Below are 12,524 nucleotides of genomic sequence, written 5' to 3'. Positions count from 1 at the left end.
CATTTATAAACTTAATTTCACAGTAAATGTGAAAGGTAACACAAGATCAGTGTTGTAACAATTTTAGTGTTTAGAATTTGAGACAATTTTGTTTCCTGAGCCATCATAACAATATCCATGACAAATGTCAATCCTCTTACATACTGGATACGTTTTTAGCAGAAAACAACCAAAGAGACTGAGAGAAAAACAAGGAACACAGGCATACAAAGAAACATACAGACATACAAAGAAACATATGTACAAAATTGAAATGCAAAACTAAACAAGGGATGTTATTAGTGGGATGTTTTATGATTTTAATTGGTGCCTCTGACATCCTGACGGAGGCTTTTGAGCAGCACATCTTAAAAAATCACGCCCTGTTTTGTTCACACACCCAACATGTTATCTGTTTTATCTAACAAAACCTTTTGCAATAACTGGAGGTGACTGTAATGGCTGCTGCAGCTTCCGGCTGAAACTTTGCAAACTCATCCAAAGATTTTGTAACGATTACAGATACGGTGTCATATAGTACCGTATCATTCTGTAGGCGTTTCCTGCCTTCTGGAGATCAGCACACGTTTTGAGCACAGAAACTGCTCTGAATAAGTCAAGAAAACTGTCTGCAAACTAATCAAAATAATCACACATTTCAGTATCATTTGCAACAGATTATTCTCTGAGTAAACAGCAGAAAGTTTCAGCATTTATATCCATTCATGCGTCTCTGATTACTGAATAAATCTGATGGAAAAGAGATATGAGAGTGTTTTATTTATTGACCATTTAGTACTTAAGCTGCAGCTTTTGTTCTGCTACTTCAGCCTCAAATATAAACTTCAATTCCTGACACTCATCTGGTGATGTAGAGAACTTGCCTTGATCACTCTGTCATCAGGAGCCTTTTCACACTTTACAGATGAAAGAATGTCCATGAAAGAATGTCTTCAATGATTTGAAAGGAGCTTAAAGATCAGTGACTTTAATGGAAATCTACTGCAAATGGGACTGAAATTAGATTTATTGATGTTTTTGTTAGAGGAGAACAGTGACAACAACTCAAGTGTCAGCAAGCCACGAGGCAACAGATGAGAGATGATTTTAGGTGAAGTTTCTAGGGGACATCTTGATTTTGTAAGCAGGAGAATTTCTTGAAATGACTCTGGAGTCAACAGCTCCAGAGTCATTTGTCTGACTGTGAGAAAGATGAGAAGATATAAATATCTCAAGATTTTATTCAATTCCTTCTATTGTAGCACTGTCAGTACACTAAACGATGGTCATTAGAGCCTCACCATGCTGCTTCACAAAAGAATTGGGAAATTTCAATGCAGAGCACCTAATGGAAATTATACTTGAAAAGGATATGCTGTGATATCACTTAGCAACGGCAAAAAATGTCCTGATGCAAAGACTGATACCTCTAACACAGAGGTTTGTCATCACCCCAGAAAAAAACAACAAATCAGAGTGGTCCTTAACTCCTACAAGTGCTATTTGCACTTGTTCGTCATGCAAATAGCATAACGAACAAGCAGTTTGCCCAAAGGTTAAATTTAATCAGCGCCCTCCCTGGTGTTATTACCGGGATCAGGCAGGAAGAAGAGATTATAATGGCAGATATGGAAGAAATGTTCTATCAAGTAACCGTCCCAGAGGAGGGCTTTTATGTTTTCTCTGGCGGACATCAGGAGAAAACAACTCAGGAGACTGTTGAGCACAACATGTCTGCTCCACTGAGAGCGATAAATGTTCCTTGAACTCTGCACACTTCACTTCGACAACACTCAGGGCAGACCAGCTGGAACAAAGTCACTCTTGGTTATAGAGGTCAAACTATGTCATCAAACCTGAGGAAGAGCAAACAAAAAGCATCAGTCACCAAACCTTAGCAGACCCAAAAGGAAGAAGTGACTTGGGTTTGAATTTAAGGCAGTAGTAGCATGAAAGCTGAAATGCAGGAGTATGTTATTGAACTGTTGCAGCACCAGGAAAAGATTAAACAGACTGGCAAGCTCACAATTTAAAATATTTAGTAAGCAGAGAAAAGAAAATCTATTTCCATGTATGAGTCTTGTTCTGGTTGTACTGTCTATGCATTCAGTTCTTCCCATTTTAAATCGTTTTCAAGTCAAGTAATTGACTTCTTAAAGTTTTACTCTTCTTTTTCTAAACCCAACAAAGGTTTTCTTGGCTGTGTGTTCTTGTTTGAAAATCACACACATTTCATCTTAAATACATTTCTCTCTCTCCTTCTTTCATTTATATGAAATCTGTCACCGCCATGTGGATTTTAAACGGCCCGTATCATCATTTCTCCAACTGCACTCGTCACTTTCAGCTTTGATCTCATCTGACCAACAGCATGTTTTCTCTGTGTTTCACTGGCGTGTCCAAATGTTCAGCAGCAAACTTTAAGCAAGCAACTTTTCCTTTTCAGCAGTGGAGTCTTGAGCAGTGGATGTTTGTAGAGGCCATTATGGTTGATGAGTCTTTTAATTGGAAAAACTGCACCTGCTATTTACAAGTCTGTCTGAAGATTTCTGCAGGAGATCCTTGAACAGCTCTGGTTATTATTTATCCTTCAAAGGGCAACCGGCCATGTCTGGTTTATAGCTTAATGATTTTCTGTCCACTTCTTGATTATGGCTTCAATGATGCCTAATGGACAAATTGAATTTAATCAAAAAAAAAAAAGAAAATGTTGATGTGTTCAGCACATCAACATTTTTGTATGCAATGACCAGGCCTGAGAATAAATTTAACTCTCAAATCCCACCGTGGAGGCAAAGACATTTTCACCCGAATGTGCAGCATCACTTAAGAAGTCTGACTTCCTAAAGACAGAGCCAACTACATCAAATCTAAAAATTTACTTAGCTTTAATTTGATTTAGCTGTTATAATTCTGAAATAACGTGTGAGCAGCGCATTAGAGGGTAATAATGAATTAGTTTTAAAACATTTCTCTGAACATGATGAGCTACAGCACGAAGGAAGAAGTCAAAAAAGCATTCCCACAAGCAATCTGTCAGAGGCAAGACTAATGAGTTTTCACAAGCTAAAAAATAAATGCATGAAATGAATGAATTTGCTATTCGGCGACATAATTAGCTGGTGGTTAATTAAGCAATACAGAGAGAAAGTTGTTGTGCTGCATGCCAATTTACAAAATAAAGATAACCAATTTAATGTTGTCGCCATGAAGACTCCCAGTCACAAACAAAAAGGACCTTTAACCCTTCACCAGGAAGTGACAGAAGGAGAAAATAAAATTGCTTTCTGGTCCTTGTCAGCATCATTGAAGCTGACTTCTGAAGTATCTGTAATGAATCTGTTGTTCTTTTGGGAAAGCCAATAAGCCGAACATTACAATAATCTATTCTGCAAGTCAGAAAAGCGTGTAACGAAGTCTCTGCACTCCTCCACAGGAAAAACAGCTACGCTCAGTATTCTTCAGATGATATGTTTTTTTTTGTTTGTTTGTTTTTGCAACAGGGTTTTTGAGACGTAAGTTTTAAACAAATGAACTGACAGAGTTTTTTTGACCTAATCTGAAAGGTTCACCGGCAGCGTCCAGCGCTGCACTGATAACAGGGAAAAGGGATTTGATAAGCAAGCAAATGGAGGTCCATTTCTGTTTGCTTATGCTTTTATGTGTCAAAAATCCTGAGCTGCTTTGAAGTGAACAAAATCATATTTCACCTTGTGGATCTGATCACCTTTTCACCCGAAGCAGAAAAAGGCCAACACAAAATGGTCATTTAATCAGGCAACATGGAGGCAGACACAGACAGAAGTAATCTTCCCAAACTTTTATCTCCTCTGTATCTGTCTGAGCTGAACCTCAAACGCAGCTCTGTTTTTGCCATTCGGGATGAAATATGTATTCTGCATCAGTTAATTCTCATAGAACTGTATTGTGGCCACTCATTGCATTCAATCTGCATTCGGTTCTCTGGCACACAGCTTACTTTGCTGAAAATCTGTTCTGAATGCCAACAGATTAACTTCCATGATAATAAAGAGCCTCTGGGACTTCAGTCTTTCAGCTCTGCCGCTGTTCGTAATTAATAAATAATCCTGTATTTTGTGTTGGAGTTATAAGCTACAGTGCCTATAAAAAATGTCATAACCTTGGATGTTTTACTGTCTCTAATTGCTGTTAAAAATCGATCATGATTAACAAAATTTCTTTTTTTTTTTTTTTTCTTTTTTTTTTTATAAAGAAATGTACCAAAAACTGATTTAGACAAAATAGAGATAATTAAATAAAAATGTGTAACATAAAACAAGTGATTGGTTAAATATTGATCTGTTTTGGCACCTTGAGCACCTTAAGTAAGTTTCTCATTGCCATGGTGCCATGAGGCTTTGACTAGAGAAGAACCAGGAAACAGTCGGTGTCTGCAGAGTCTCTGCCATCTCAGCAGAGTTGAGTAGTAACTAGTTACATTTACTCAATTACATTTACTTGAGTGACTCCTTTGTACTTATAGGAGTGTTTTTACTTTTACTTAAGTCATTTTTACTGTGGAGAATCAGTAATATTTCTGGATTCTCCATCCACTGAATGAAAAACAAACATGTTTTAACCAAAACATTCACCAGACAAAGACACACACCTGCAGTTTTTTGATAAAGTTTCATAAGTTTTTTTATTGAAAGAAACTGATTTGGAAAAAAAATGATTTTGCCTGATTTTGTAATTTTTTTATTACCTGTATATAATATTGTCATTTTCATACTTAAAATACCAAAATTTCAACTTACCTTTATATTTTGGTCCAATCACTTATTTTATGTTAGTTTTGTAATGTGTTTTATTTATTAGTCATTATTTTTTGTCAAAAATCAATTTACATTAACGGGTTTTTAAGTAGTTTTATTTATTTATTTATTTATTTGTCTAAAAATTTAACTTTTGTTAAAACACAAGGGGATGAAAACCTTTTCCAGGTACTGTATCACACTCTTCTCATCTTTGCTTTGTCCTTGACATTTTTTTTGTTGTTGTTGTTCAAAGTACTATATTAAGTGAATCTCATCCCTCAGTGTTTATATTCTTATTTTTAGCACAAAGAACCTTGTTTCAAATGATAAGAAATAACATTTAGGTTTTCTGCTTTGCAACTAAGAAAGTAATCAACTCTAAAGCACCTAAATGAAAAAAGGTTTTAAAAAAAGAAGAAAAAAAAGGTCTTTAGATGATGTAGCAATAAGATGAATAAGATTTGGCCTGACCTGTCACACACTTGGATTTGTTTTAATTTTATATATTTTATCTTGTGTAATATTTGTATTTGTGGTTGTTTTTTAATGAAATACAGCTGCAGTTGCCTTAGCCAGTAATCACTTGTATAAGTGTTAGATTTATGTCGAAATGTTTCAGCCTGTGGTCACTAACTGACAAAACAGATGAGATGAGAGAAACGTATCAGAAGCATTTTTATGCACAGTATGTGCTCTGACAAAATTATTTAACAATAAAGTCATAAGCCTGATGCTGAGAGAAATGCCAAACCAGGCTTTCTGGAGGGTTTTCTACATGCAAAGAGAACTTAGTTTTCTGTTTCACTCCAGTGATCCCAGAGCAGACATTAGCGACACAGGTCAGGTCGTTCTGGCTCTGCAGAGGGAACATGAGACCAGCGGATTAGAGAAACAGGAAGGTGATGCTTTTCAAAGCCTGATAAAAATGACAGAAGGTGATGAGATTTACCAAGGAGACATTGGACTTAGAGAGCACATGATTTATCATTTGTTGTCACTGTATTCAGCATCTAATGATCATTTCATTGCTAAATGAAATGATCATTAGATGCATTTGAGAAAAGTATAACAGAGAGATGTATTTACGCAGACAGCCCACCACTCCAGACTCTGACTCACAGCTGTGACTCATTTCATTATAAAAATTCTCGACGAAGTTCAAATACTATTGAAAGTGGCATTGGAAACCAATTTTCTTAAGCTTCTAAATTCCTGTCACAATCTTGGCTTTGTCTTCAGGGTTTTTGCTAATATTTCTTGATGGAAGTTTGTGTTTATCACACATACTTCCATCAAGCAGTTTTCCTGTTTATATTAGGGATTTTCATGTTTTGCTGAGCTCTAAATGTTTCTTTAAAAAAAAAAAGTATTCCTCTTTCCCTGCGGATATCAGTGTAAGGAGTGAAAAGCACATGTTTCAAAGAGAACAGACAACAGATGTGTTGGACTGACAAATTCAGACAACACATCAGCAATAACTAAGCTATAGAGCAGGGGAGTCAAACTCATTTTCATTTAGGGTCAAATCAAAATTAGAAATATTCAAATTCAAAGATACTTTATTAATCCTAAAGGGAAATTAAATAATATTCTCAAGGGGCCATTTATAACAGAATGTACTGATAAAACAACGTCTGAAAATGTCATAATTAGAAACGTCTTTTATGCTGATGTAATTTGAAAGAAAAGAAAGCTGCTTTGATTTGTAAAATAATATTTCAGCACACAGCTGTTATTTTTAAGTTTCCATTTTTATGGCCCTCCGGGGTCCAGAGGGCCACGTAAAAACTTATGACGTGCTGGATTTGGCCCCCAGGCCTCAGGTTTGACTCTAGCGAGGAACTAAAAAGCCAAAATCAGGACATTCCTGCACTTCCAAAAATCCCCTCCATGAGCCTTCATTGGGTCCCACCAAACACATCTACTGCACAGTGAACATTTTCTATTAGTTGTTAAATTAATAATGTTCCTCAGTGTAAATATAACATCTTGAAATTTCTGTAAAATTCTGAAAATAAAACATTTTGACAAAATTACTGGACACATTCACTCGGGGAGTGCACAGGACTACATTTTTATTTTGCATTTGTTGTTTATATTAAGGGATTAAAACCAGTGGCTTAAACCAATTTCTATCTCTGCAAGTCTTTCCCCAAGGACCGTACGTCAGGATTTAAAATCTGTGTTGTTTAATTAAGAGACGACATTCTCTCAGAAACTGCCGGCAACACTGCACAAATAATTATAAACAAAAAATAAATAAATAAATAAAAAAGCCAATTAAGCCATCTCCAAAGCTTTTTAGTCAAGCATGACCCTGCTTTCACGCTAAATGGAGGGCTGGAGGGTATTAAGGGTTCATCCTCTCACTATCTGAACCACAACGCAGCGACCTCGTAACGCTCATCAGCACAAACATATTACACTTGTTTAACAGTTTTTGTTCCAGCTGGATGTGCTGGAACAAAAACCGCAGCTACGTCACAGCTTAGGAATACAACAACAACAACAACAACAACAACAACAACGTGGATAACGCCACTTTAGGAAGCCAGAGCTGTTCATGTTCAACATCCTGCTGCGGCAGGGACCGTCTGTCACTCAGGGCATATAGACAGAGCAGGATGTGAGCAGAAAGAGCCGAGAAACCTGCAGGAGGAGCGGCGGACTGAAGCAGAGCCGCCCCGAGGCTCCACAGATCAGGAGCCACGCAGTGAAACTCGCTGAGGGATCGCCACGGTGGTTTAACTCTAAAAACTCGTGACGAATGAGGGAATTATTGTGACGGTCCCTGAAGCGAGCTGAACGTTTCCTGCAGGACCAAACAAATGTCCACGTCATGTTGCCGCCCGCCAGATTCATTCATCAGCACGGATTACGATAACATGAACATGTTTGCTACTGCGAGTGCAGTGCAGAGTGAGACATCCTGTGGGGGCATGAGAGGGTTTGGAAGATGCACACTAATTGCATGTGAGGTGAGAATCATGGAAATGTGAAATGCATATAAATGTTAAAGTTACAAACAAACAAAGGAGAGGAGGAAGTCAATTTCCTCCAGGCGAAGGCTTTATATGCCAGCTGGAGAATTGGTCAGCAGGAAATGCGAGGATATGAGAAATAGGGAACATAAATAAGCTTGTGGGCAAAGCAAGGCGTGCAGATAAATAAGAGATATTGTTCAAATAAGATCCTGGCTGATTGCTGTGATGCATTCTGTAAGTGAAAGGATTTCTTTTCCCTTTTGATAAATGAAACAGGAGAAGGTTTGCTTTAGCAGAACACTTAACCAAGCAAGTGAAACCAAATTTTGGTACATCATATGTTTCACACATTTGTGCAATAACAACTGAACTACTTGTTTCTTCACAGGAACAGTGCTGTTTGTGTTAGCCAGAAATAGCCAGATATGAAATCTCTGCAGGTATTCAAATGCAAATTAGAACCAACTCTGTACCGTTTTCTTCTTTACCACAGAACCACATAATTAAACAAATACGGATGTATACAAATCAGCCCCTTCACTCAAAGAATATCCACCCACAATGAAATACAACAGTGGCTGGAAATGGGTTAGAACTACAAATATGCGTATAAATGTGTGTTAAAAAATGTTTTAGCCCCAGCAAAATACTGAGACTGGGACTGTGACACACTCAACATCTGCAGGTCGACTCAAATGCAGGCAAACTCATATTTAAAGTTTACCTTGTGTCAAGAAAACTGGTATGGGGTTTGAGATCTATCCAGGTACACGCAGAAAAAGGTGCATGAAGGCCTGGAAGAAATAAAGCAATCTTGTGTTTTGATTTATAATGATTAAGTTGGACATGTATGAATACAATAGGTAAAATGACTGTGTGTAAGTAATCACTGAATGATTCTGAAGTGTACGAATCATGATCTGTAATGACATAACAACAATGAAATGATTAGGTTTGATGATTTATAATAAGTGAAGTGAAATGATTAAGGTTTGATGATTTATAATAAGTGAAAGAGGTGATTAATGCTTATGATTAATGCTTAATGGAAATCAGCACATAGTTTTTAATATTTGACTGTGTTCAATAGTTAATCAGAGAAAAGGGTGAGTGAAAAGAGAAGGGGAACTTGTGAGTTCCTGCTGTCGCAAGCAGTTCTGAACAGATGGCCAGACGCACAGGATGGGTGGGGGCAGTATGATTGGCTAAGATCAACACGCTGAGGGAAGGATGGGACTTTCCGTCCCAGCCAGCAGACAGGAGGGGCCGACGGAGGTTTCCGTGAAATCAGCAGATGTTCAGGAAACCACGTAAACTAAAACTCCCCATACACATACATGGCAGAGAAATGTATAAAAGCAGACGGAAAAGGAGAAGTTCTTGTTCTTTGTCTGCGGCACCGAAGTAGAGCTAACACGAAGAAGCAGATCGAGGAAACAGCAGCAGACCACACCCTGGAGCCACGGGAAAAGCTGAAGCTTCGTGCCGCCAAAGGGAGACAAGTTCCAATCGTCCAACCCGGGTTCCTGATTCGATCGTCGGTCTTGCCTCAACCCAAACATTGCAACAGACTTGGAGAAAAGACAAAGGTTCCGGAGGGATAAGGAGTTGGGTTTTCAAAGCAATTGAACCCTCTCTACTTTGCTTCTATTCTAAAGAGGAATTTTCCACACAGAGGACAAAGACTCAGACCAAGGTTTTCGGACGTTCCTGTTGCTAAAGATCCACCACCAACTGGGTATGAGTTGAACTTGCTTCCTAAAAAGCTATCTCAGAATCTGCGACATAGGTTAGGGAAAAGAGACAGTAGGGTATGATTATACATGTTGATTTTATTACACTGCTCTTGAATTATATACAATTGATTATTGATTTGTATGTCACATATCCCTGCTTAAGCTTGCTTAATAAATTCATACTCTAAAATTCTGATGAGGTTGGTGGACATTGGAATTAATTGAGTCATTTACTCATTTTTCAGTTCTTTTAATAAAGGTAAAACTAATGTACATGGTTCTAGTAAAGAGGAGGCTTCATAATTTCCTTTGGTGAGAGTAAAATAATGACCCAGGGACTTACATCCAAGTCACCAAAAATTTAATCTAGCCGGTTCCAAGAGCAAGTTATATTTTAGAAAGCGAGCTACCGTTAACAGGAGTGGTTATTGGAATTATGCGGCTGTGAGGGCTACTCAGCTGATTGTTCCTTAACTGAAGAGGGTTGTAGCTTCTGGATTGGAGGTAGTTAGAGCTAGACGAATCGCTTTCGACACCAGTTTGAATAGATTATCTCTTATAGATCTCATTTAGGGTAATACCCAGGTCTTAGAGATTTTCCGGACCTGTTAGACAGAGAACTGGTCAGTAGTCAGCCCCGGAGGGTTGTGATGAAGTGGGCGGGGCTAGCTATTGCAGGATAACGGACACTTGTCTTTACCTTCAGAAAGACCGAAGAAAACGAGAAACAGGACCGGCAGAGGATGAGAGAACTTGGTACAATGCACTGAGGGAAAAAGACAAAATTAGTAAGAGGACAAACAGGGGGTAAGACAAAAATATCTATAGTTAAGCCCTAAAGTATTCAGCAGTCACTCACTGATGAAGAACAGGAGGAGAAATTAGCAGTGTGGTTGTTTTCTGCAGGTCAGTTGTCTCCAAGCACATCACATTCTGTGCATCCTCACCCGGTCAGCTGGCTGCCACCTTGGCAGCTCCTCATGCAGCTGCTCCTCAGTTAAAGAAAACTATAAAATCATCTATTATCATCTGAAGCATGTATGGTGACTCGAGCGTGCTCAGAATACTGCAGCAGAATGAAGGTTTTAAAGTTCGTGCTAACTTTATTTTCTCCTAACTTGTATGAAATGTCTGAGTCGGATCAACAGACGCACATTTACCTTTTTCCACTTGCAGAGATGAGCTCAGCATCCACGCCACCCACCACAGATTCCTTTCACACCTAAAAAAAAAAAAATCTACTCTCCTCTATACCTTATAAGTTGGCCGTTAGGTAAATTATAAAGCTTTATATTTTCAATGCACTTTAGTTTATCTCAGGAAGCCAAAAGTGACCTTTGACATTAATTAGAGAGTTAGGATTTTAGTGTGTGTATTGTTGTTGCGCAACACCCCCCCCCCCCCCCTCCTTTCTGTCTCTACTCTCTCACTCTCATACTTCCTCTTCTGAGAGGGGAGATGTGCTACCAGCTCTCCTTCTAACGGGTCCGTTGAGTTTCCTAAATCTGCTGGGATTTACCCTGTCCAGAACTGAAGTAAACTCTGTTTAAGCTGGTTTCGAGAAACGATTCGCCTGGTTATCTGACGGCCTACATCCAGGTGTCCCACCCTTCTTCCCCCTGTGAATTAGCCAGACTGAGCAGCCTACAGCCAACTAGTTTCACAGAGCACACCTGTTAACGGTCGCTCGTTCTCTATTTTGCAACTTGCATTTGTTATTGAACCAGGTAGGTTTTAGTGACTCGGTCGAGTCCCAAGGATGTTGTTTTACATTTGGGCTACCAGCAACCTAAAAACATTTTCCACCTCTTCCTCTCCAGAATCAAACATCACAGCTATTTTACAACCATCAAAGAACTTTAAGGTGACTCATTAACTGAATGTCCACAACATCTTTTAGATTTTCTTTATGCTAAATATTTTATTAGTAAGGCATTTTTGCAAGGGTCAGTACAGCTTAATTCAGTAGCAGAAATAATCAAATAAGTAAAATCAGTCATCTAGTCTATCTTTCCCTACTGCTGACACTGAGAACTAAAAAAGGAACCTTAGAGCGAGACGGACGGAGTTTGGCGTCTCGAACCCCAGACCTGGCACGACGACGAAGAAGGTGCGGCAGCAGGAGGAGGAAGTTGATCGACGAAGGCCAGGATCTCCGCAGGTCTGATGAGCCTCCTCTCCGCATGGATGCTGAGGTCACACAGGACTTGGTGCTGGCAGGAAAAAAGGCACCAGTTCTTCTTCCTTGTCTTTGTCTTCATCTTTGTCTTTGGGGTCTGAACCCAGCCGATGAGAGAAGTGCGATTCGAAGCCACAGATTGTGGGCCAGACGGGTTGGTCTCCATGTGCAGGACAGTCTCCGGCTCCGTGGCCCCGGCTCTTCTTCAGCTGCAGAGTTCTTTGTCCATCTCGATCTTGGCTCGAAGCTGCCCGGAGGATCCAACGAACGGTTCCTCTTTTGCACCCACCTTATATAGGGTTCATCTGTCTGCTTAGACAGATGATCTCATATCCGTCACTGTCTTAAGAGACATCATGTCATGATGTCTGTGCCAATGTCTCAGGGCTGCTCAACCTCCTGTTTCCATATAAGGTGCTGATCATCTCTGCTCTCCTGTTAGTTCCCCTTTTTCCCTTCCTGTCACCTTTCACCTACCATCTACCTCCAACATATCAGTGATGTTTAATTGCAGTTTTACAACCTTTTACACCATTTCAAGTTCAATGTCAAAATCACATTTATATCACATTTATTTTCTTTAGCTTCTCTGATTTAGCATTCATTTATAATTTTATAACCATAACTTATATCACATTTATTTTCTTCAGCTTCTCTGATCTATCATTCATTTATGATTTTATAACCATAACTTATTAGTTACTCTTATTATGATCTTAATGTGAGTTATTACAGATGTTTTTCTGAAAAGAAACCAAGAATAATACATGATTCTAATTATTTACTACTAAAGTTACAGTTACTTGTTTTTCTTGTAGTTTCCACAAATATAAGTGTAAGTATTATTACAAGTAAATCAATATTAATA

Source organism: Xiphophorus couchianus, chromosome 5, assembly GCF_001444195.1.
Source record: "Xiphophorus couchianus chromosome 5, X_couchianus-1.0, whole genome shotgun sequence".
NCBI lineage: Eukaryota > Metazoa > Chordata > Actinopteri > Cyprinodontiformes > Poeciliidae > Xiphophorus > Xiphophorus couchianus.
This window is presented reverse-complemented; position numbering follows the sequence as displayed.